General features: G+C 45.8%; 1 long non-coding RNA gene across 1 annotated transcript in view; it reads left to right on the top strand.

Moving 5' to 3' along the window:
• The first annotated feature begins 10,672 nt into the window (after nt 1–10,672).
• LOC146859087 (uncharacterized) overlaps nt 10,673–25,284 on the top strand; it is a 38,171-nt gene continuing 23,559 nt past the window's right edge. The window contains exons 1-2 of the long non-coding RNA XR_014979736.1: nt 10,673–10,754; nt 10,935–11,174. This is a non-coding gene — a long non-coding RNA (uncharacterized LOC146859087). The remainder of the gene's footprint in view (nt 10,755–10,934; nt 11,175–25,284) is intronic.

The raw sequence follows: 25,284 nt of genomic DNA, 5'->3' as shown, positions 1-25,284 counted from the left end.
GGAAAATGGAAGCCATTTTTCGCTTTTGCACGGATTTTAAAACACAAACACAAAGCATTAGCAAAGATGATAGCCCTGTATAGGACAAAATGCACCTCAGCTGCTCTATATGGAGCGAGGGTGTGGGGGTATCAAAAAGCAGAAAAGCGGATGCAATCCAACGTATGGAAAATGGCTTCACCCGCAGGCTGCTCCCAGTCCCCCAAAATACTGTAAATAATATATAAAATGTTATCTGTCATGAATAGCTGGGTTCACCATTTATAGGGGATCAGCTGGGAATTGCCCCGCTTCTCCTATGAATTAAATGGTGGCAGAATCCTTAGGCAGGTTTGGGGAGAGTGTGTACGTCAGATGGCTTATCCCTAGAAAACATAAACAGAATACCGTGGTTGACGTACCTAAAATCACGTTATCAGAGACTGGGTGTAATAAAAATTTTTACACACCCGCAATGCATTGGTGCAGACACTGAGGAGATTGTGAACTATCGTCACACGGAGGTCTGTTTGGATGAGAGATTACAGACGGTTTTGAAAATGAAGACTGTTGAGTCTTATTTTCAAATATCAACGGCTAAAAATGTCAGGCCATATGTTATGGATAAAGAACCCAATTCATTGATTTTATATAAGGTATTTTAGATTGAATTTAATTCATTTTAAAGATGCTTTTTCAATACATTCTGCCCCCTTGTTACTGTAATAATGTCACAAATCAGAGCTCTTGCCACTTTACCTTACTCTGTCCTTTACACTCAGGCCCAAGAGTCTCTTTCTTGGCGCCATTGCTGCATCTGGCAGAGATTAGGCACCATCGTAGAGCAATGGAGTTTTTCCAAAAATTATCTTCCATATATGCCACTCAGTTTTAAATTTTATTACGAGTGCATAATCCTCCTATTTTTCTGGCCTTCTTTTTGTTGGTGTTAGAATTCTGGGCAGGTTACCACTGCTAATCAATGCTAAAGTGCATATGCTCTCTCCCTAAAATGTAATGGTAATTGGTTTCTTCATGATTGGCATATTTGATTTACTAGCACGTCCCTAGTACAGTGTACCATGGTGCCCAGGGCCTGTAAATCAAATGCTATGAGTGGGCCTGCTGCACTGATTGTGCCACCTACATGGTAGTCCTGCCAACATGCCTCAGACCTGCCACTGCAGTATCTGTGTGTGCAGTTTTAAACTGCCATTTCGACATGGCAAATGAACCCACTTGCAAGGCCCAAACCTTCCCTTTTAGTACATGTAGGGGACACCTAAGGTAGACCCAAGGTAGCCCCATGGGCAGGGTGCAGTGTATTTAAAATGTAGGACATGAACTGCTGTCTTTTAAAAGTCCAGGTAGTGAGATACTGCTAATTTAGTATTTTACTACAACAACGCCTAACTCTCCCATAGGTTAGCATTGGAGCTGCCTTGTAACATCTTACAAGTGTATCTTCCTTTTGGGAGCTGATGGAAAATTGAAGTTTGGGGTCTATGGACTCACACTTTAAAAATACATCTTTTAGTAAGGTTGGTTTTTAAATTGCAGGTCTGAAAATGCCACTTTTAGAAAGTTGGTCAAATAGGGGTTACGTGCAATATGGCCAGATAGGATGTAGTAAAGTGTCTTGAAAAAAGAGAATCCGACTAGCTTATTTTATAATGTCCTGCTGTTTATTCAAGCAGGCATTGGAACTGATATATATATATATATTTTCTTAGTTCTGGCTTAATTGCTTTGCCACTGTGACGGCTTCTGCGGTGCGGCCCTGGGATCATGTGGTGCACGGCGGGGCCCCCCTACACCCCCCTCCTGCTCTGCCACTCTTCCAGCGCCGGGGCAATCAGTCCTGTGGTGCCAGTCCCTAGCTGGGCGGCTGACTACTTCTCTTGGTGGCCTATGATTTGCCTCGCTGGCCTCTCTGATTTCAGTTCGCTGTGGTGAGACCTTCCAGAATTTCCGTTGAGTCCGTGAGAGCCGCACTTGTCAACCTGCTGTGCCGCCGGTCTGGGGCCTCCACCTTCTGCTGGGTCCTGTCATCGTCTCACTTCGCTCGCTCCTCACAGCGGCCGGCTGCCGCTGCTCACCTGTACTGGTGGCCCCGCAATCATCCCTGGTCTGTCCACTGCTGCTGTTTGTCTGTGGTTCGTGTGACGTGCTTATTGACACTGTTCCTTCTGGCTGCAATCCCCCCCTCCTGGTCTCTGGGGATACCTCTTACCTGCTCATGCCCGCCATGGGGAGGACTGACCCCAAGCAGCCCAAGATCGCCTTTGATCAGCGCAGGTCGACTCGACAGGACGGTGCGGGCTCAGATGGTGGTGGCCCCGTGTCCACCATGGAGGCACCTCCTACGCATGAAGATGACCTGAAGGCGATTATGCTCTACGTTAAGTCCACTGTCACGGACATTGCGCCCCAAATCGATCAACTGTCTGCCCGTCTAGACTCTGTTAAGGCCCGAGTTGACTCTCACGATGCTCGTCTCTTACATGCTGAATCCAGGATCTCTGACGCCGAGGATGCTGCCACTCATGATCACCAAAAATTATTGCAGATGGACAAAATACTCGACATCATTCAGAACAAAAACGAAGATTTGGAGGCGCGCTCCCGGAGAAGCAACCTCCGCATCACGGGAGTACTTGAATCCACCAATATCTCCCATATAGAGGACTACGTGGAGCAGCTCGTCCGGGAACTCTTTGGCGACGTCCTCTCCTCCATTTCATCATCGAGCGGGCACATCGCTCCCTTGGCCCGCGTCCTGGCCCAGGCTTACCAGCTCACCCCATCATTGCCAAAATCTTAAACTTCAGAGACCGAGACGCCATTCTCCGAGCGGCACGAGAAAGGGGCAAAATAAATCATCAAGGCAATTTGTTCTCATTCTACCCGGACTACACTATCGCTGTCCAGGAAGCCCGCAGCAAATTCCTCCCAGCAAAGTGGATACTCCAAAAACACGAAGTCCCTTACTCCTTGGCTTAGCCAACGACGCTGCGGGTCCGGCAGAGCGCAAAAACACTTGTCTTCCCTGATCCTAGAGACGCCCTCGCTTTTGCTAAAAAGCTTGACAAATCGCCTCGCTCCTCATCAACTGGTTCTCAAGCGGCTGCAGCTGACCACCTTAGTGACAATGATTGACTAGCTGACTGTCCTCAAGATTCAGGGCCCAGTGACCTGGGCGATAATGACTAACTTGATCTCATTTTAGGGTACTGTTAAAATGCATACTAGTCATGGTGTCCTGTTCATTATGTTGTCCCTGATTTAATGTTACTCAGCTTGCCCCCATGTGGGCGTGTGCTTCACTGTAAGGTTCCGGGGTTAGCCACCATTGATCTCTACTGCAACTCCTATATTATGTTGTCTGTGATCTCTGTTTGCTTGGCCATCCTGCTCTGTTGGCAGGGGTGTTCGCTGAGCCTCGCCATGCCTCTGCGGGATGATTCCCACTTTGGATTTGAACTCTTCCCTTCCCAGTTGGGGTACCCTGGGGTGGTCGTGGATGGCTTCTCAACCTGTTTGGGGGGTTGGTGTGGGTGGAGGGTGGTGGGCCCGTGGGGATTTGCAGCCTCCTTCTGAGGTGTCTTTGATTTGGCTATTTTGTATTGTTTTGTCCTTCAGTTTACCCTGCAATGCCATTCATTACTGGCTCTGCTTTGTCATGCCGCATTGCTTTGTGCACTACCCCAAGTCCTTGCTCCTGGGCCTGACATTTATTGGTATCCTCCTTCAGGGGCTTGACGTTTGTGCTTTCCCCTTGCAGCCTAGCGATCTGGTGTGGCAGGCTCATAGTGGCCTCTGTTTTCCCCCTCGTTGTTGCTCCACACATTGTTTTCTCAATTGCTTAGCACTACCTCATGCACCCGCACGAAGATCCGGGCCATACGCATCACACTATGTTTGATTGCCTTCCACGACATGTCTGAATGACTGACATTACTTGTTGGACATGGAACATCCGGGTTTCTTAATGACCACCGCAAGGCTCGACTTGTCCATGCGCATCTGGTCCGGCACAAGGTGGACATCTGCCTGCTTCCTGCATCTGCTGCCAGACTGCACTCTCGGCACTGGGGAGAATCACACTCTTCTTACTATTCCAACTACTCTCAGGGGGTCTCTATTCTCATACGTAGGGGGCTCCCCTGGCAAACCTCCCATGTTATTACTGACCCCGCAGGGCGATTTGTCATACTTCATGGCTCCCTTCAGGCCCAACTTGTCACGATAGCTGCCATCTACGGTCCCAATACGGATGACCCAGATATTTTTGCGCAGGGATGGTGCTACATTTCATCCCTTGGCCCCACTGCACTCCTTTGATGTGGGGACTTTAATGTCACACTATCCCCCGTCCTAGATCGCTCTGGCCCTCATGCCTCCCACCCCCGCACCGTGGCATTCCTGAACTCCATTCTCACCAAGAACTCCCTGCATGACGCTTGGCGCCACACACATCCCGAGGCCCGCGAGGGCACTTGCGTCACTGGTTCTCATGGCTGTTGGTCCCGGCTAGATCTCTGGATCTCCTCTCCTGACATTCTCTCCTGGCTCACTTCCATTGATCACATGGCATGAACCCTCTCAGATCACGCTCCTGTTCGGCTCGGGCTTCGGTTACCCCGGTCCCCCCAACACGCTTTCTCCTGGCGGCTACCGTCTAACGCTCTACTTGATTCCGTCTTCTGTGACGAGATCCAGACCACGATCACTAACTACTTTGAGCTCAATGAGGGCTCTGTGGATTCCGCTTCCACTCTTTGGGAAGGTTTCAAAGTCGTCATTTGTGGGGTGTGTATTACTAAACAATCCGGGGTCCTACGCTCTAAACGCAATACCCTTACTAAGCTGGAATCCAAAATTAAAAGCCTGGATGCCTCTCAAGCTCTTGACCCTAGCCCCGACACACTGGCCCGCCTTTGCGAGAAACACACTGAATTCGCAGAGGAGGCTAACAGAGAACTCCCGTTCCTTGGCAGGGAGGCCCGGACGCGCCGCATTGGCGAGGGCGACCGGCCAGGTGAGACCTTGGCCAATCTTCTCCATCCGGCCCGTTCTGCATCCTACATCATGCTGGGAAGAACAGGGGGGACTAATTCAGTTGAGGAACAACAGGGGTTGGAATTAAGTATACTGCAAGCAAGAAACAAGAATGGCCCTGAGACCATGGATCAAATAAATTCACTTGACACCTAGACACATTACGTTACCTACGCTTTAGTTCAACAAAGGAACAACATTACATCTAGAAAAATTTTACAACTGTGAGTCTGTAAGCAAAGAAGATGATTACCAACAAGTTGAGAAATTTATCAACGACAGCATGGATTGTATAGTCGGGAGTGTTTTGGTAACATGAGTGTTGGCCCGTACCAGGTGGTCTCTGATGCTCCTATTTTTCTTTAAAGCAAAAATTGGGAATTCTTTGAAAATCTCTAGCCCTTTGACACATTGTCAATTGCGTTTTACAATCTTCTTGATTTCATTGGTAGATCCCGAAAAGGTTGTTACACAGACTAATGGCATTTCTTTAGTTTTGTCTAAACAAGGACTCCCTAGGCGTATACCAGGCCCACTTCATTGCCCTTTTCGTTAGTCTTCTTGGGTAGTGACGTTGGACCAGTTTTTCTAAGAGTATTTTTGCGTTATGAAAATAATCTTCTCTCCGAGAGCAATTATGGCGGAGAGTATATGAAATGCTGAAGTGTACCTATTAATTGAGGAGTACCTGTATCCGATTTGCATCAATGTTATCTCTGACCTCCTCACTTTTGGACCGTTGTACTGTATATTAATCGAGGAAAAAGACGTTGTATGATTTTCCCGATTTATTGTGTTTAATTGTTTAACTAAGATTTAGGACCAAAAAGATGTTAAGAACTTTTTCAAAGTATACAGATCAGAAGTGTACCGCTTATGAATTTACAATACCATCTATGTCGCAACAAGCTTTGTGATGATGAAATGGTTTTTTTTTAAACTTTATGTATTTTTCTAAAAAATAGCAAAAAAAGAGGCTATGTTCACAAATAAGTGAATTAAAAATATTTACTATTTTTGATAAATTTCTCAACTTGTTGGTAATCATCTTCTTTGCTTACAGACTCACAGTTGTAAAAATTGTTCTAGATGTAATGTTGTTCCTTTGTTGAACTAAAGCGTAGGTAACGTAATGTGCCTAGGTGTCAAGTGAATTTATTTGATCCATGGTCTCAGGGGCATTCTTGTTTCTTGCTTGTAGCATCCTACATCATGGCGCTCCAGGACGGTGGCCCTGCTCGTACAAACTCCTCTGAGGAGATGAAGGCGCTTTTCACGGACTTTTATTCGAAGTTGTACACTGCAGGTCCTGCTCCACGGCGTGAGGCCCTCGAACAGTATTTCGATGCCCTTGAGCTCCTATGGCTCGAAAATCACCACCGAGAATATCTGGACAAGCCCTTTTCTAAAGAGGAAATACTTGCCGCCATCAATGGTATGCCTGGTGACAGGGCACCTGGTCCGGATGGGTTGCCCGTCTCTTTTTACAAGACTTTTGCTCCACTACTCATGCCGCACCTGGCCGCCATGTATAATGAGTCCTTCGAGAGTGGCCAATTTCCACCTTCGCTCCGGGAGGCCATGCTGACCCTTCTTCTAAAACTGGACAAGCTCCCCAAACTGCGTGACTCCTATCAGCTCCTGTCTCTCATTAATATTGATAACAAAATACTCACCAAACTGCTTGCGTCGCGTCTTCTCCTTCTTATGTCGCTCATCGCTCGCCCAGAACAGTCCGGCTTCATACCGGGCCAGGTAACCTCCACCAACCTTCGGACCATCTTCTCCGTCCTGCATCAGATCAACCCAGTGCTTCCTGCGGTGGCCGCCCTGCTCGAAGCCACCAAGGCCTTCGACACCTGGAATGGCCCTTACTATTCTTTATCCTCCCACATCTCGGTTTTAGTTCAGTATTTATTAGTAAAGTCTCACTATTGTACACTCTCCCCAACGCCCGTCTACGGATCAATGGCATGGTATCCGATAATATCCCTATCGGACGTTGCACCCGCCAGGGGTGCCCGCTTTCACCTATGCTACTCGCTATCGCGATGGAACCACTGGTGACCCGACTTCAGCAACACCACACGCAGAGGGACATCGTACCTGTTCCCCTCACTGCCCATTTCTTTTTGCAGGGTTCGCTCGTTGATCATCTCTCTTCTTTGGTCCGGCAGGCAACCCAGGATCGCGTACGACGTACTCACCCTTCCAATGACATGTGGCGGCCTCGGCGCCCCTAACTTCAAGCTCTATGCAATGTGTGTTCAGGCCAGCTTCTTGCACTTTTGGCTTCACCCCACTCCTTTCCAGCCGCACTGGCGGTCGAGGCGGATCTTGCTGCCCCGTGGCCGCTCACCACTGCCCTGTTTGCCCCAGCCCAACTCCCACGTACTGAAATGGACACGGTTGAGACCTTGCGCTGGGCCTGGGAGGGACTTCATCATTTCTCCGGTGCCCCCTTGCTTTCGGCAACTTTGATGCCGATAGTTCGGCACCCGGCTTTTCCTCCTCTCCAACCATCCGGCATGGCTAAACATGCTACCCGCCTGGGGCTGAATACGGTCGCAGATCTCTATCCGGGGAGTACGTTTTATTCCCTGGCTGAGGATTCCAGCTCCATGGACACTCTGCTTTTTTATCAGCTATGGGCCATCTGCAGGGAGCTGCATCCTGCGTTCCCTCTGCCTCCTACCTCGATGGCCGCTCTTGAGTTCCTGTATTCGTCTTCCTCCCCTCGTAAGTTGGTAACCAAACTATATGCCCTCATGCTAGCGGCCAACTCTGTACTACTGTTGTAAGCAGACTAAGCGATTGTCCCCTAACTATTGCTTGCGCCTTATCCATTTTAAATACTTGCATAGGCTCTACCGCACCCCTGTTCAGTTGCAAAAGCTGGGACTTATCCCCAGTGACAGATGCCTACCTTGTTCAGCACCTGCGGCGGATTTCGCTCATCTTGCCTGGTTGTGCCCCAAAGTCGTCGATTACTGGTGCGAGGTCTGTTCTGCTATATCAGCGATCACCTCCTCGCCGGTTCCGCCTGACCACCGCTCTGCCTCCTCGGCTTTGTTAAATTCTGCCCGGATGTTTCCCGCCGCCTAATCGGCATGCTGCTTGTCCTCGCACGGTGCAGGGTTTCCATGTGTTGGGGTCGCTAACCTGCACCTAAATTCGATCAATGGTCGAGGATGCATCACGCTGCCATGACCCTATTGTCTGAATTCTGGGACCTTATGCCAGCTAGATCTCTCCCACTCGACATATGGGGGCCCCTTGTGTCATACCTCCTTGCTTGTTCCCCCCAGCGCCTGTCTTCCTCTCCCGCACTTCCCGCCGGCATTCCGCCCGCGGTGGCCGCTGGTGTAGGATAGTAATCGGCCTCCCCCCTGTCCCTTCTCCTTCTCAGCTGGACCCGCCCCTCCACCTGAGACTTGTGCACTTCATACCAATGACTGTTCATTGTCCAAACATGCCTGTATAACATTTGCTATGCTGTCGTTTTCTGATGTTTTAAGCTATTGGTCCCCTTTGCGATTCTCAATTGTGCTCATGTGCATGGTGCTTTGATTCAGTGCAAGAATGTAATTTGTCTATGCAACTTTGTCAATAAAGGTTTTTGAAAAATTAAAAAAAAAAAAAAACATGTTACACCAGTCTTAAGTTTTGCTGAAAAATAACCTCACAGAACTCTCATAACACAACTATTTCTTTCTCTTTTTTTAGAGTTACTGGCCATTTGGATAAAGCTTAAAGTCAGCGGGGATGGAAACCTTGTTTAATATCCCTTTCAAGACTTATGGGCAATATTTAATCAGATTCCCTCGTAGATTGCATGTGGAACAGTGCCGACACGTTTCAAATCCCTCTATTAGTCTTGGGATTTTGATCAGGGCAATGACACGGTGTAATCTAGCACAACATAAAAATTTTAAAAAAGGAATTCAATATTTTAAAGCCCTTCTCCCATTGTTTTAACCCTAATTATTTCTAGGAGTTATAAATGGTACCTGAACTTTGTAGGGTGTTCTTCTCGTTCGTATTATTTTGTAAAAGGAGGCGGCTATTTTAATTATCAATTCTGTGAATGTTAAAAATAAGAAGCAGCGTAGATTAAATGTATTATAGCATATTTGTGAGGAGTGCAGCAGTTTTAAAAGCACTGAAAAGTTCCCTGCATATTCTGCGGTTTTCAGGCAACAATAACAGTGTCACGCTAACTCTGGTGATTAATGTACCTGCTGGAAGAGATGGGGGTTTTGTCTAGTGGCAGTTTTGACTCATCTAAGGTAGCGCAAAGGGTTAATATGCCTGCTGGTAAAGAACGTGTACCATGTATATCAAAGAACAATATTTTATGTGCATAGCCCAGTGGGTTACTGCTTTTGTCATAGAGATTTGTTTTTACTGTGAAGTTCATAAGTTACAATTGTAATCTAGTACAGTGAACTACGAACTGCCATCAAAGAGCTGCATGCAAGCTGCATAGTACAGGTTAGAAATGTGTGTGTTTTTCCCCAGTTTTTTATTATCTTGATGCTGCTAAAAAAGGTTTGTTTGGGTAGAAATACATTATTATTAATAAAGTCTAACCTAACCACTGCGTTCTGTTCTGAATCCTGAGTTTGTTCTTCTCTGGAGAAAGCACTCTCAAAAAGTACCTACCAGTAATGATGGCATGTGAATCCTACACCTTGCATGCCTCTTTGCCTTATGTAACATTTTCTCCACACTGATTTAAACATGTTTTATTGATTGTCTTTGTATGTGTGTGTGATGTAAAGTGCTCCAACACCCTACACTGTTATGAGAGGTGCTATACAACTAAGAAAATACATGGGAGAGAGTGGCTATGAAGGGATGAGAGGCACTGTTAAAGGGTGATGGTGAGGGAATCATTGAAGAGCCCCAACAAAGACTTTTGTATTCTGGTGCACGGTAAGGTCATCATTTACTATGCTTTAAAAGCTAATACAATTATATATATATATATATAATGACAAATGTGCTGTAGAACGCACCGTTTTTCCTAGATTTCCGTGGGGGAAGAACCTCCGCCCCCCAAAACCACCCTGTGTAGTGGTGAGGATCGCTCGCTGCACTCGCTATGCACCGTACGGGGGCTGATCTGACAGCCTTTGGCTGGGTAGTTACTCTAGGAAGAAGTGTAAGTCACAGGACAGAGTAAGATGTCTGTATAGAGGCCTCAAGATTGGAAACCAGACAGCATTACACATTCAGGCTCCGACTTGCAGAAGTTACGAGATAAGGCCGTTGGAGTTGCATCTCCGTCTGTTAAACTGACTTTCTGGTGAAGGGAAGACTGTGCAAGAGACCACAACCGGGGAGATCCTTCTGCCCATTGAGGGATATTCAAAGGAACTTCCTCATGAGAGCTAGCTGATTGCACACAAGGAAGTAGTTAGCATGACTCTGATGACTGACGGGGTTTCCTCGTTTTTCACCTTCAGCAGCACTGTCAGGGCTGCAGCCGACTGGGCTGCACTGAAATGCTAAATTTACGGCATTTGGGATATTGTTAAATTTGTCCAAGATATTCTAGGACTGGAGTTAGAATAGTAAATGAGCTCTCCCAGCATCTGCAAGGTGTCTGCTGCCCTGGTGGCACAACTGATGGACAAAGAACTGATGGATATAGAGTGGGGGAAGAGGGATCTGAAATCAGGATCCTTCAATACAAAGTCTTCTACATGGTCAGTCGCTCATCGGAATTGTTTGCTTTGCTACAGGGCCATTGGAATTATGCAGCAGAAAATAGCCAAATTGCTTGGCAGCGTTAATTAAACCGTGTTGCGAAAAAGGCAAATTATGCTCCACTGTGTTGCACATTCTGGGATACTATTATCTTCCTGTTTTGTCATTTTAACATATAGTGACACCGAAGAAATCCCATCACTCTGCAACCTGCCGTGGTTTCTTAAGAAAGAAAATGATATACATTCGCCAGATCCTAAAGAACCTATTATCCTGCATGGAGGAACAGGAGCCCTAGTCTGCAGAATCGTCCATCCTAACTGAGTAAATCAGTTTGTGTAAAGCATACAGTGTCCACCCAGCAGAAAGCAAGCCTTCAAGTATCCAATGGCTTGCCTGTCTCAGTCTGCCTGGATCAGGTATGTTTGAGAAGAGGGCTACAGTGTTTGGTTTACAATGTGCACATTCTTCTAGAACCCCCTCCTTGGGAAGCAGCCTTGCAGAGCAGGAGTTTACATCACATTTGCCTACTTTAAGTGTCTCGCGAGGTGGCCGGCTCAGATTCAAGACAACACCTCAATGGAGAATGTCGATGATTTGATATCCCTCTAAACTCCCTGCTCTCGTCCATTTATTAAAGTTATGACGAACGAGTCTTTGCACTGATAATGCAGTCAAATGTTTTGCAATCATTAGGCCTGCTCTGTTGGGATTGCATTTAAATATATCATGATGTTTATTCAAGGAGCAGACAAAAAACATCCTTGGCGATGTCAGCAAGGGGAGACAGCCTAACTGTCTGGGGGAAGATTTCACCTCATTCGCATCCCTGTGATACCTGAATACAGCAATCAACCACTGGGAGGCATCCAGACAACTTTAGCAAAGTGTCTCCGCTGCTCTGCGTTTGGTGAGGTTTGGGTAACTTTTGATCCGTTGAAGAAAGAAACTTTGTTATTGAAATCTAGAAGTTGTGCAGCAGGGGTGGAATATTTGGCAGGTACAGTAAACTGGTAATGATGCACACAAACTGCGCTGCTGCACAATCCCTCTTTCCAGCCTTTGACAATAGCCCCTGCAGAGCCGAGATAATAGGAGCTTTTCCAGTCCCAATAAAACCCCAACATATCCTTCTAAGTCTCAACTTATATTTGTGCAAGGACCTCTATCTCCCACGTGAGCTACATTTAGATTTGGAGCATGATTTCAAGAGAAAGCGAGGAATCTGCAGTAGAATCCAGCGATGGACATTCTCCCCACAAACGAAATGCTAAATCTGAAGCAGAAACCTCGGGTGGAATTTCCTTCACCACAGTAATGATACTTTGGAGGGAATTCCACCAGTGGATTTTCCAGTGCCACCCAGCTCTAAAGCAGCTCCTGTTTCTTTAAGATTCCCAAAGTGGCTGCGAACCAAGAACAAACTCGCCTAGTACCTTGTCCACAAAAATGTATTTCTTGTGCTGAGAGCGTGGTGCAAAGTATTTTCTGCACCTAAACAGTTGTTTAATTCATGTGTGTGGTACCCCAGGAACTCAACTAAGCCCCAAAGGCCATTAGTCTACAAAGGGGCGTGAAAAAACAGCACAATTGAAATCCCTGCAAGGGGGAGGGGCTGAGGAGGGAATGATGGGGTTCTTGCTGTCTGGAATCTTAGTGACCATCCCCACCACCAAATGATGCTGATTTGTACAAGAGGCCTTCCGCCTCTGAATATGAAACTTAGGTAGGCAATCATTTACATTTTAGTGGCCAGCTGGCTATTTGGGCTGAAGAATATACTGCATTATAATGATATTGCAAGTCACTCATGAACTCTGTTATTAAGGAACGAGACTGCAGCACAAGTTACTTGAAAAGGTCATGGCATTGACTTCCACGCCCTCTGACGCAAAGTGTAGGGGACTGTATTTTTTTATTATACATTGGGATGTTCAGCCTACATCATATCAGTGCTTAGCACTCATTCAGTCTGCTGCGATAGGTGACTATGCACAACTTACTGCTGCGCCTTTGCATCATTATGGTAAACTTTGAGAGATGCAATTCTCTGTATCAGATCACATACATTCCATCACTGGTCTTCTCAAGCACAAGGCTAGTTGGGGACAATTCTACAGTGTTTGATAACCACTGTACTGCATGTTATGCAAGGCTTTAAGTGGGCCGGGTCCTGCCGCCGCTCAGCACCGGCAGTTCTAATAAGCATGTTCTGAGACGGGTCCATATCGGGTTCTTCGTTTCTGCCATCACCCACAGGGTGAAAAAGATCTTAACTCTGCAGCAGCGCCCGCCACCCTTCACTGCCTTTGATGTAGCTTCAAAGTGACTCGTTTTAGTTCTTTCACAGTCTCATCATGTCAGAACTGAAACATTTTCAAAATTATATAGAACGAAGCCATAGTTGCTGCTAATTTCTCTTATGCAGCTAACAATCTTTGACAAAACCAATATTCTTGGCTTGCTGTAGGTGTAATCTTACTTGTATTTTATATACAAATGCAATTAAGCAGCAAACTACCACACGGGCGGCACTCTATACTAAGTATAGATTTTAAGCTTACTGTGTTTTTAAGCCACTCCCTTAATTACATCGGCCACACCCCTTTGAGAGACCCCCTATAGCCCTGTGTACTGTTTCAATGCAACAATATCAGTACTCTTGCGTCAGTGTCCCAGTGTAAATATCCCTGGGTCAATGTCCCCCTAACAAGTGTTGGTGCCCCAGTGTCAGTCCCTTCTAGCTCTTTCTATGTGTCAGAGTTGTGTTCTAGTGCAATCAGCCCCAGGTGAAATTGCCTTACGCTGGTATAGCCGTTTCGCTTTACGCTTGCTGCGTGAAATTCTCACGCTATTACGCGCCATTCACTCCGACCAGAACGCAAGTGGCTGCTGTTTGCTTGTGATTTTTGTGCAAATTTTCTATCACAAAATGTGCCCTTGCTTCCAAAATGGGTACGGGGCGCATTTTGGTCTAAATGCCAGTTTGCCATTTAGTGTAATTAGTTGTAATTTTGCCAAATTTCACAAAAACCAAATTACACAAATTTGGCGCCCCTCTAGTGTCAATGGCCGTATGGCCATTGCCTCAATGCTGGTGCTCGTGTGTAGCCTTCAGGACCGATTCACAAAGGCCTCCGCACTCGTCTGCGGAGGCCCCTCGGTCATGGAGACGTCTCCATGCTCGGGGCGGAATCTCCGCAGTGGGGATTCTCATTGCTGAGCTTCTGGCCCGAGTGCGGAGACTCCTCGCAGCCGTAGGGCCTCTGCCATGAGTGCGGAGGCCATTGGTGAATCAAGTTCTTAGGGGCAGATTTACAATAACTGGCGCATCCCTGCATATCAGCAGGGATGCGCCAGTTATTTTGCGTCACGGCAGACACCTCTTGCGCCACCATGGATGCGCCGCATTTACAATGCGGCGCACCATGGGGCAAGAATAGACAGATGCGTGACACATCTGCTGCCGTAAAGGTGACGCATTGCTGGAGTGGCTTCGCAAGCGCGACGCAGCTCCAGCAAGGCTCAGGGTGCCCCTATGTCTAACATGCTGCGTCAATCCTTACGCCTGCTTCGAGCAGGCACAGAGTTTTGACGCAGCATGACTGTAAAAGTGACTGAGTGAAATCTTGTAGATTTCACTTAGACACTTTTAGGAGGCGTTCCTGCGCCGGAACGCCCCCCCCGTGCCGGAACGCCCACATGTGACGCAGGCCTTTACAATGAGACGCATCTCCCTAGATGCGTCACGTTGTAAATACCCCACAGCATGGCGCTGGCTTTGCGCCGCTGCTGCGTCACAAAAGTGACGCAACGGCGGCGCAAATGTGGTGTACGGGGCTTGTAATTCTGCCCCTTAGTGTTTATGTACTTATCAGTGTCCCTATGTAAGTGCATAAGTGTCCGTGTCCATCGGCTTAAATCTGTGTGTCAGAATTCCAGTATCAGAATCTGTGCCAATATTTCCCCTTTTATCGATGCCTCAGTGTCAGTTCCCTGGTATCCACGCCCCAGGGTCAATGTCTCACGTCAGTTCTTCTGGGTCATTGAGTACGTGACAGTTTCAGCATCCCAATGGCAGGATGTGGCCTAATGGCTAGAGCGGCCAACCTCAAAGCTGGGTAATCAGGTTCGAGTCTCGGCAGGGACGTTCAACATCCTGTGATTCTGGGCAAATCACTTAATTTCCCTGTGCCTATCAGAAAAATGAATGTGTCCTTGTGTAACGTAACTGGTGCTCATGTAACGCGTTATGATACCTTCGAGTCAAGTTCGTGCTATAAGAAATGTAAACTTTTATATATATATATATATGTTAATTTCAATGTCTGTGTGGGTATCCTATAGACCCAGTGTCCGTCTGTGCAACAAATGCATGTCACTTTGGCAGTAACTGTAGGCAGTGCTGCATTGCCTAATGTCCTTGTTAGAGTTCCAGTGTAAGCATCAAAGCCAGTGTCCCTAGGGCCCTATCTCGAGGTCAGTGTCCTTGTATCTCACTGTTAGTGACCTGTGTCATTGACCATAGGTCAGTACCTCAGTGGTGTTGTGTTCCCACCGTCAGTGCCCTTGTGTTAGTGTCCTTGTGGCATCTTAATGTCCTGATGTTGTGTCTAAACACCAGTATCTTAGGATCAGTGTCCTAGCATCACTGGTTCAATGTCGCTGCCCCATGCCAATGCCCCGGCATTAATGATGTGCCCCTCGGTCAGTGCTCCAGTGTCGCGGTTCCCCCGTCAATACCCCCATGTCAATGTTGGCAATGCTGTCCAGTGTTCCAGTATCTGTGCCCTGGCTTCAGTGTCCTTGTGTCACTGTTGCCATGTGGTTGTTAAGTGCTGTTGGGTCAGTGTCCTAGTGTCAGTGATGGTGCCCCTGTGTCAATATCCTTCAGTCCATCTTTATCAGTTATGTTCATTTTCCAGTGTCACAATCCCCATGTCAACATCCCTGCTCAGTGTCCTAGTGTCTGTGTCTCAGTCGCAGTGCCCCAGTGTCCGTACCTGTATGTCAGTATCTCCGTGTCAGCGTCCTTGTTTCATCTCCCCCTGTCAGTATTCAGACCAGTACACTAATGTCTTGCTCCCTCAGTCAGTGTCCCTTCGTCAGTGTCTCTATGCTGTGTGATTATTCCGGAACTGTTTCCTAGTGCTACAGTCTCAGTGTCAGCAGCATCCTTGTAAACCAGCGTCCCTGCGTCAGTGTGTTAATAAAAGTCCTCCATACCAATAATCCATATTTGTAAAGTGCAAACATATCGCCCCTTATGGTTTCAAGGCGCTGGGGGCCATCTGGGACATTGAGTGGGCTATTGCCCAGAGTCACAAGATGCTGAGCTGCGGTGCCGCCGGTGCCGGAAGTCGAACCACAAGCCACACGCTCCGGTGTTAGCCACTCTGGCCGCTGCACCACACCTCTCCTACCCATACCAATGTCCCTGCATTAGTGTAGGTGGCCCATGTTAGTGTTATAATGTAACTCTTTACATGTCAGTATTGGTGCTCTTTCTTCAGTGTCAATGTCCTTTTGTTAGCATCCTACTGTCAGCCCTTTTGTCACTGTGCCCATATCAATGTACCCATGTCAGTGTTGGGCTCCCTTGGCAGTGTTGAAATGACAGTGTTGGTGCCCCCTTGTTGTTGGGCCATTGTTATATTTGGTGCCTCTGAGTCAGTTTCTTGATATCAATGTGTACCCCTGTGTCAGTGCACCACCAACCATAGGCTCCAATAAGAGTTGTGTAGAGCAAAATTTCTGTGTGGAATTCCGCTCTGCATGATTATAAATGGGCCAGTGCTTCCACTCTCCAATTGTACTAGCCAGAAAATCGGGCCAGTAAAATCGCATTGAGAAAGGGCTGTAGTGCCCACCCCTGGCCCCTGGGTCCATATTCTGACCATTTTCAAGGTAGGGGAGCATATAATGTTCCCCCCACCAGATGACATCTTCCACTTTCCTCAAACACACTCCACAGCCACCGGCCCGGAACTACCTCCTTACACACATTCACCACATAATCCACACATTCGGAGCAGATGGTAAATATGTGTGTTAATCCCCATGTAACTTTTTACCCCTGCACAACACCATTTCCACGCAGAACTACATCTGGCAATTCCAAATCTGCACTGTTACTCTCTGTTTTGTGGGTTTTAAATCCCAACAGGAGGAAAAATGTGCGAGAATAGCAAATGGTAACAGAAATTCTGGCCAACTGGAATTTTCATACACATTTCCTCCTCACTTGTAACCAGGATCATAGCGTTCCTCGTGATATCACTGTTTCTTTCTAAACTACTTACACTGTGATATGTTTACTCCAATGCACGTAGGAGATGGAAGAGGTGTGAAGTTTAAGAATAGAGATGGAAGAGAGATCAGAGATCTGGTGATCTAAAAATGGACCGGGGGTTATAAGTGTTTTACGAAGATAATGTTAAAACTTGGTGACCATGGATTGGTGGGGTAGGTTGACCGGCGCCACTCCCCTCCGGCGGGGAACTTATCTTCGGCCTGTCTCGTCACTTGTGGAGTTTCGTAGATGGGACGATATCTGTATATCTACTCTTGGGGACATCATGCAGGAGACCACTCTTAAATCAGAATAAGCCATCAGAATAAGTGAGTATTGGCACTCATTTGAATAAGGGTCTCTTCTATAATACCATAAACATAATTAGGGTCTCTTCTATAATACCAATAACATATTTATAAGCATTAGGGGCCCAAATCACGAAGGTACTTGTGTGTAGTAAAGTTCCGAGTGTGCAGTCTCCGCACTCGTGGCCGAATCTCCACACAACGCACTGCAGACTCCCATGTGGAGATTACCCTCCCCCCCCCCAGTGCAGAGACTTCGCACTCGGAACGCCTAAATATAGGGCGACCAGACGAACCGGTTTTGCAGGGACAGTCCCAGTGTTTGAAGAACTGTCCTGACGTCCTAACACTTTCATCTAAAACAAAGAAACGTCCCGGTTTTTATTAGGTCTCACTGAGCCAGCGCACATGCGCTGCTCGGAGAGCATTTAGTATACAGGTTTTCAAAGTGCTACCCACATGATTTTGAAGGCCTGAAGCTTGAGTGCACGATGGCGTGCACATGCATAGCTGCTGCTCGTGCTCCCTCCTCCCTTCTACCCTTCCCTTTTCGTCAACTTTGATCAGGCTCCTCTGCTGCTGGCATTCCCCCCTCCCTTCTCCCCTTCCCTTTTCGTCAACTTTGATCAGGCTCCTCTGCTGCTGGCATTCCCCCCTCCCTTCTCGACCAGCCCTTCTTGTCACCTCGGCTTGCACTCACCCCTCTTTTCAGCCCTTTCAGCCGTTTTCGGCAGCTTTCGGACGCTTTGATGTTCTCAGTGAGCCACGCGGCCATTGCTTGTTTCTTAGAACATCCGAGTTTGCCCGTTTGAATCTTCGTGATTGTGAAATGTATAAACAGAACGTTTTGTTTTGTAATTTTGGCGGGCAACTCCGGTTAGCAATGCAGGCATTCAGAGCATTTTTCATTTCCCTGTGTAAGCTGGAGAGGGATTAGCTAGATCTATCCTTACCATACATCTAACAGGTTACGTACACCCTTTTGAGTTGAAAAGCGAGATTGAATTATATTTTAAACTTATCTAAACATGTGCAGCTAAAAACAGCCAAAAGCTCAATTTGCCCCATATTTGCCAATCTCATAGTACCAAAACTAATCTTGAACAAGCACAGAGAAAGACATTTATTTCTTCGTTTGTTTGTTTCCCCTTCCCTGCCGCACATGTTTCAAAAGTGCCTTGTTTCCTATTTCTTTATATGCTTGAAGCGGCCCCCCGCCATTTCCATTAGCTTGCATTATTTTTGTTACAATTGCGGCACCCGTGCCAGTGCCGCGATTGCATCAAAAGTAAAGAAATTGGAAGAAAACTGGTTTTCTATTTCTTTACTTTTGATGCAATCGCGGCACCCGTGCCGTTAACGCAATTGTAACAAAAGTAATGAAATGAAATGGCGAGCGGCCACTTTCAGCATGTAAAGAAAAAGGAAACAAGTGTTTATCTATTTCTTTACTTTTTATGCAACTTATGTACTTGATACAATCTAAGGCTGGGCGGCCAAATGAGGGCAGGTTGTAACGAAGGTCACTGGACAACTTTACATTCCCCACTCGTACAAAGCATTGTTTTAAGATGCCCATTTGTTTCAGCTGAAATGAACTATCTACAACTCCCAGAATGCATCAGGCTGCTGAATGAGAACCTAAGACATGAAAACACTGACGTCATTAAGTCACGTAGTTTTCTCAGTTTTACAACAGAGTCCGAAGGGATTAGGACTTCAACATGGACTTTGCTGTTAGTTATAGATCAGATACTGAAAGCAATCCATGAAAGGAGTAAACCGTGAAAATTGTGTATTTCTTAGCAAAAGATAAATAATCTTAGGCTTGCTAAGCTGCCGGCACCAGATGACCGAGGTCACAAGAGTCACCTTCGGCCATTCCAGGTTTTTTATGCATTAGCACCCCAAGACTTATGTTGGGCCCCTAATCAAAATTGAAACGGTATAAACTCTGAGTCTCTGAGTCTCAGTGACCTTAGCTAATAGCCAGAACTAGCAGAAGTCGATAACCCTCTCAATATGGGGTCAGGTAGTAACTGCATCATTGTTACGCGGGCAACTGATCACTGCGAACACAAGTGCAAAAATTCATAAAATTTTGCATTTTTAATATAACTAAAAAACTGCACATATTAGAATACAAAGCGCTACGAGCTAAGAGACAATGGCACAACACCTCTTGATAGTCTTAGAAAGAGGATGGGGGTGGTCTTGACTAATGGGTCACATTGGTGACCCTCTTCGGTGGAGAGGGAGCAAAAGCTGAAGTAATTTTATTTATTTGTGGAACCGCTTAATTCAGGAACACTGCACCCAGGAAAAGAGACAGAGGCAAAATTAATAGTTGCAGGATGTGTGGCTCTTCGACTGACGGTCAAGTTAGTGAACGCTTCCTGGTTCCTGCTCGAAATAGGCAGATCCCACAGCTCAGGTACAGTAACTAAGAGGCAAATGTAATATAGGTTTAGTTTAAAGGCTGCAGGTTTCGAGAGGGCATGCACTTTAAAATAGATAATATGTATTTATTTTTAATGTCTTTTAGTAGCCTGGAATTGCCATGCTTTTATTGTGCATTGTATTGTAACCGCATTTATACAGCGCTTACTACTCCTACGTTGTGTTTGTTGAAGATTCTAGGACTCCCAACTTTACCACTTTACCACGAGTCAGTGCAAATTCTATGGTAGTGCTTGCATTGGACATTCTGAGTTCTTTCTATAGTACTCAGGTGCTTTCTTCGTGTTTTCCACTTTTTCGATATTATGTTTAAAATAAAAACGTTTTCCCCCCCATATTACTAACCTTGGTCTAGATTGAATTTTTGTGACTGTTAATAACAAGCATTGGCATAGCCAATAGGTCTCGCTTTTGGACCTTATAAGTGATTAGCCATGCAACAGTTGATGATGTTGCACCAAGGATATTGTGCTGCCTAACTAAATACTTATAAGGTCTCAAAAGCAAGACCTATTGGCTATGCCAATGCTTGTTAAGGAAGGGTCGGCTAAACCTCCACATTAATCATATTGTTGTGCAGGTACTGACCCTCTTAGAAATGAAAAAAGAACTATTGATGGACAGAATGCAGAACAATGTAATAAATTCACCCCAGTACAGAGATCTGGGCCTAAACCCATCATTTGTTTGCTCACCATGCCATTCCAGTTTGGACCCAGCCATATGCAAATCAGTCTTGACCCGGTGCCCAATGGGAACAGTCCAGCCCGAACTACCAGGCCAGGTCCTCCCTGGACTGGAAACAAGCATCCTAGGACCGGTTACGGGTTTCACCCCTCTTCAGCCAGGATAGCTTGATTCCAGTGGCATGGAGAGCACGGGACTCAAGTCTGAGCATACCCGTCCCACTCGGGGTGACAAATGCAAAAAGAACTATTGATGGACAGAATGCAGAACAATGTCATACATTCACCCCAGTACAGAGATCTGGGCCTAAATCCATTGTTGTTTTGCTCACCATGCCATTCCAGTTTGGACCCAGCCATATGCAAATCAGTCTTGACCCTGTGCCCAATGGGAACAGTCCAGCCCGAACTGCCAGACCAGGTCCTCCCTGGACTGGAAACAAGCATCCTAGGACTGGTTTCGGGGGTTCACCTCTCTTCAGCCAGAAAAGCCTTATTCCAGTGGCATGGAGAGCACAGGACTCACGTCTGAGCATACCCGTCCCACTCGGGGTGACAAATGCAAAAAGAACTATTGATGGACAGAATGCAGAACAATGTCATACATTCACCCCAGTACAGAGATCTGAGCCTAAATCCATCGGTTTTTTGCTCACCATGCCATTCCAGTTTGGACCCAGCCATATGCAAATCAGTCTTGACCCTGTGCCCAATGGGAACAGTCCAGCCCGAACTGTCAGGTCCTCCCTGGACTGGAAACAAGCATCCTAGAAACGGGACAGAAGTTCACTTCTTTAAACTCTCCTGCTGTGCTGCTTTCCCTCATTCAAGCAGCACGGCAGGAACTAATGAGGTATGATTCAGGGCTGCAGAGCCCATTGGTCAAGGCCAGGCCCACCTACTGCCAGACTTTGGAGCTCTTCATAAAACGGCGGGAGGGAATGTGAAATATGATCAAGGCCGCAGGACTGCAGCCGAAACGCGTCATATGGACATTTAAATCTAAGAATAAAGAAGCACGTTATAACGGAGTCTGTGCCCGACTTGTTTTGTTGATTGCAAAATCGGGATGATCGTAGGTATATATATATATTCACGAAGGTACTTAGGTAGAGCGACCAGATTTTCAGAACGAAAAACAGAAGGAGCACACACATAGAACAAGCATTTGCAATGCAATAGGTCTCGCATTAGTGAAAGATTGAGCTATTGGCGTTGCTAATATTAATGCAACGCCAATAGCTCAAACTTTTAGTAATGCCAGAGCTTCAAAACTAAAACAAAACATAAAACCATTTCATTTCCCTGTCTTTACTTTTGAAGCAATAGCGCAACCGTTCTTTAGCTTAAGATGTTTAAAGCTAAATGGTGGGTGCCGCGATTGTAGCAAAAGTAAAAAAACAGTGTAGACATTTAAGAAAATAGTGCTTAAGGATGTAATTAAAACATATCAAGTGACAACACGTGTAACAGAGGCTGTCCTCATGGGAGGTTACAAGAGGAGAAAATGCGGTACTAAGGAGGGACTACTAAGCCTATTGACTAATGAAAAGCCGCCATTTACAAAGGACTGTGACTGGAGTGAATTCAAAATTTGGGTGTAAAGTGGGTGGAGCTTTATGCCTATATCCAGCATATGTAGAAGAGACAGTGCAAGCGCTGCCTAGACGACACGTAAAAATAGCATACTGGGGCTGCCAGAATGAGAAAATCAAGAGCAAGCTGTCACAGAAAAAATCTCCAGGGCGTTTTAACCACAGAGGGGGCGATTGTGCTTTGAGGGCTAGATCATTGCCGTCAGCCCTACAATCAGCTCCCTAGTTTGTAGCTCAGTAGAAAATGCCTGAATGTCCATACAAGCCCTGAAGGGTGGAAATCTATCGGCACTGATGGAAAAATACAAGACATGGCAAAATCCCATACATTACTATAATTACATACTGTAAATAAATGTCTGTTATGCAGATTTAATGTAGGCTATTGACTTTATAACAAGTCAATGTGTTTAGGCAATATTTTGCGCTTCTTGGAAAATGTGTGACACAGAAAAATATCCTGTGTGTTTACGATAGTGTGTGGTTTGGCAGCATCCCAAACACATTCAGTGACACAGCAGCATTCTGTAGATGTATGGCACAACTGTTATGTTATGTTAATTTGGATTTGTTGAGCGCTTAATACCGGAAGGTCTCTAAGCGCTGCAAGAAGAGTAGCGATGGATCGCATCTGAATATCCAGTGTATGCAGTACCACATATCTATTGCACAAGTTTTGGAATAATCTGTATCCATGCTCTGCACGGCAATATCCCTGGAAATGTATGATAAAATCGTGTGGCATGGAATTAGCGTGGTAATCATTTTGACATACACACATCCTTTGTATACAAGAGACAACCGCACACAAGATACTATTGTTATGAACACACAATGCACGTTGGCATGGAAACAGCCTTAGCATTAATGAAAACGACAGACATGCAAGTATCTTGTATGTTCTGAAGAATACTATCAGTTATAATAATATTGTGGCACTATCTCAATATCAAGTGGCATTCATGGCAAAGGGTTCTGGTAGGTACATATATACTTTGTGGCTGGTGAAGACGCAGTGGATTTGATTGCTGCACCAAATTGTTGGACAACATTTTATGGAATTAATGGAAAATATTGTTCTGCTACCTGTGCCAAATCTGTGATCGGGGATTGCATGGTCATAGAAGGTGCACAATGTGCACAATATGGAGTAGAATTACAGTGTGAAGTGCTGGAAAAACATCTCTGGCACAATAAAGGACCCATGGTCTTGTTGGCGTAGTTTATGATGATTGTCAGCAATTGCATATTGAATTTGGTGGAGGCGGGCATTTTATATCAAATTCCATAGGGAAATTAGTTTGTCTATCTTGGGATATTTTATTCAGTTTTTATTGCTTCGATGAACACTGCTGCACACCCATGATATGATCTCTATAAATTAGTGAAGAGGATGGGTTTAGACACAGGCAGCACATCCTAGTTCCCTTTCAGGAAGGATCTTGGTTGGCATGTTTTTGCTTCCTAATGGTATCTATTCTTTATTGACTGACTAGAGCTGAAGATGGACTGAAGACCAAGCAATGCTAGTGGGGTCCTCTAACAAGGACCCATCAACCCTCGCCATTGCACAAATTGATTGTCTGCGCTCCATAGAACATAGGCAATGAGTTATAAAAACGCTATTCACCAACAATCACTCACTAGAGGGAGTCAAGGCCCTGCACAATCAATCTAGACAAATCCTGGGTTGGGTTAGTGACCCTGGCTTAATGAAACAACCTACTATGAGTTATCTCGCTTCACAGATGAGTGGCCTTCTGTCCCATGGGGCATGACAACTTTACCAACTTCAAATTAAAGAAGCTTTATAAACCTTAAAAAGTGGGCAAACTACAAGTAATCATTTGTCATCCCTACAATACCCTTCAGGGTGAACCTGCACTTTACAAATAAACGTTTTGCTGTGTTACTTTTCCTTATGCCCACGTGGATGCTGAATTCAGCTACTTATTTGGCATGGGAGTATGACAAAAAGTCATTGAAAACTAATCTGAATTAGGCTGAAGTAAATCTAAGCCTGATATTCGATATGTTTTGGGAAATGGTAGACATCTATGCTTGCTGGATCAGAGCAGAGAGTAATCTAGAAGGGAAAGGCATTTTATAGCGGTCTGACAAGTGTGGGTCAACATATCATATCATATATAAGCAACACCTGTTGCGAGCCTCGAAATATATTCTGTATTGTGAGGCTTGTTGTTTTGCTCCTACCACATGTAACATTTTATACATGACAGCTCGAAGTGTTTGAAGATGCCTCACATGGTATGATGCGCCATGTGTTCACCATGTCAGTTTAAGGGAGTAGGGTGTGGACTCTTATCAGTGAGAAGGCACGTGAACTAGTGCAATCATTAGGGTTGACACATGACTAGTAGTTACCGGTCATAAAATTAAAAAAACGGTAAGATCATCAATATTGGGATTTCCCCCCTTTTGAATATAAGATAATAGCGACACATACATAATGGAAACCAGCGAAAAGCATTTTAGAGCCATATAAATTATTAATAATTGGCGGTTATGGTAGAGGTTGAATTTCCATTTTAAAAAGGAATACTGAAGATTCTCGCAAACTATTTTATATGTATAATTTCCTGGTTCTACCAGAAACGCCAGTATGTTTATTTTTCTGAGAAAAGGGCCACCCCAAAGTCTGTCTCTAACCCGCGGTCTCTCACCCGGTGTTGTGATATGTGAGATTGTGCTGGTGCGTCAATTGCCTACAGCTTCCTCTGACCTGTCTGGACACGACACAGGCAGAACTTAACTCAATATACCACTGACTGTAGGGATGGCAGAGTTCACGTTTAGAAGCCATTTGTGCGGGCTGCCATTCCAATGAAAGTAGATGTTTAAAAAACATTTATGTCGTACTGACGATGAGAGCGGCTGTCACAGAGCTACTACAAACTTCAGGCTCTTATTATTTATAGCATTGTATTAGTGAGGCTCGCATGTTGTTGACTTTAACATTATGCAGTACAACCGCGTTTAAATATTTATGGCACCACATTTGCGAGGCTTGCATACTTTTGGGGCACGCAACTCCCCAGGCTATGTGATGAGCTGAGGTGGGGAGACAAGCAAAGCACGGGCCTACAAGCCGATCAGGCTTCATCTCAGTAGCATTCCCGACCCGTACCCTCACCAGCATAATTCTCGCATGAAGAAACGTAGTTGTC

This window comes from Triturus cristatus, chromosome 3_2 (genome assembly GCF_964204655.1).
Source record: "Triturus cristatus chromosome 3_2, aTriCri1.1, whole genome shotgun sequence".
Classification (NCBI taxonomy): domain Eukaryota; kingdom Metazoa; phylum Chordata; class Amphibia; order Caudata; family Salamandridae; genus Triturus; species Triturus cristatus.
Note: the sequence above shows the minus strand (reverse complement) of the source record. Positions and strands in the feature narration are given on the sequence as shown.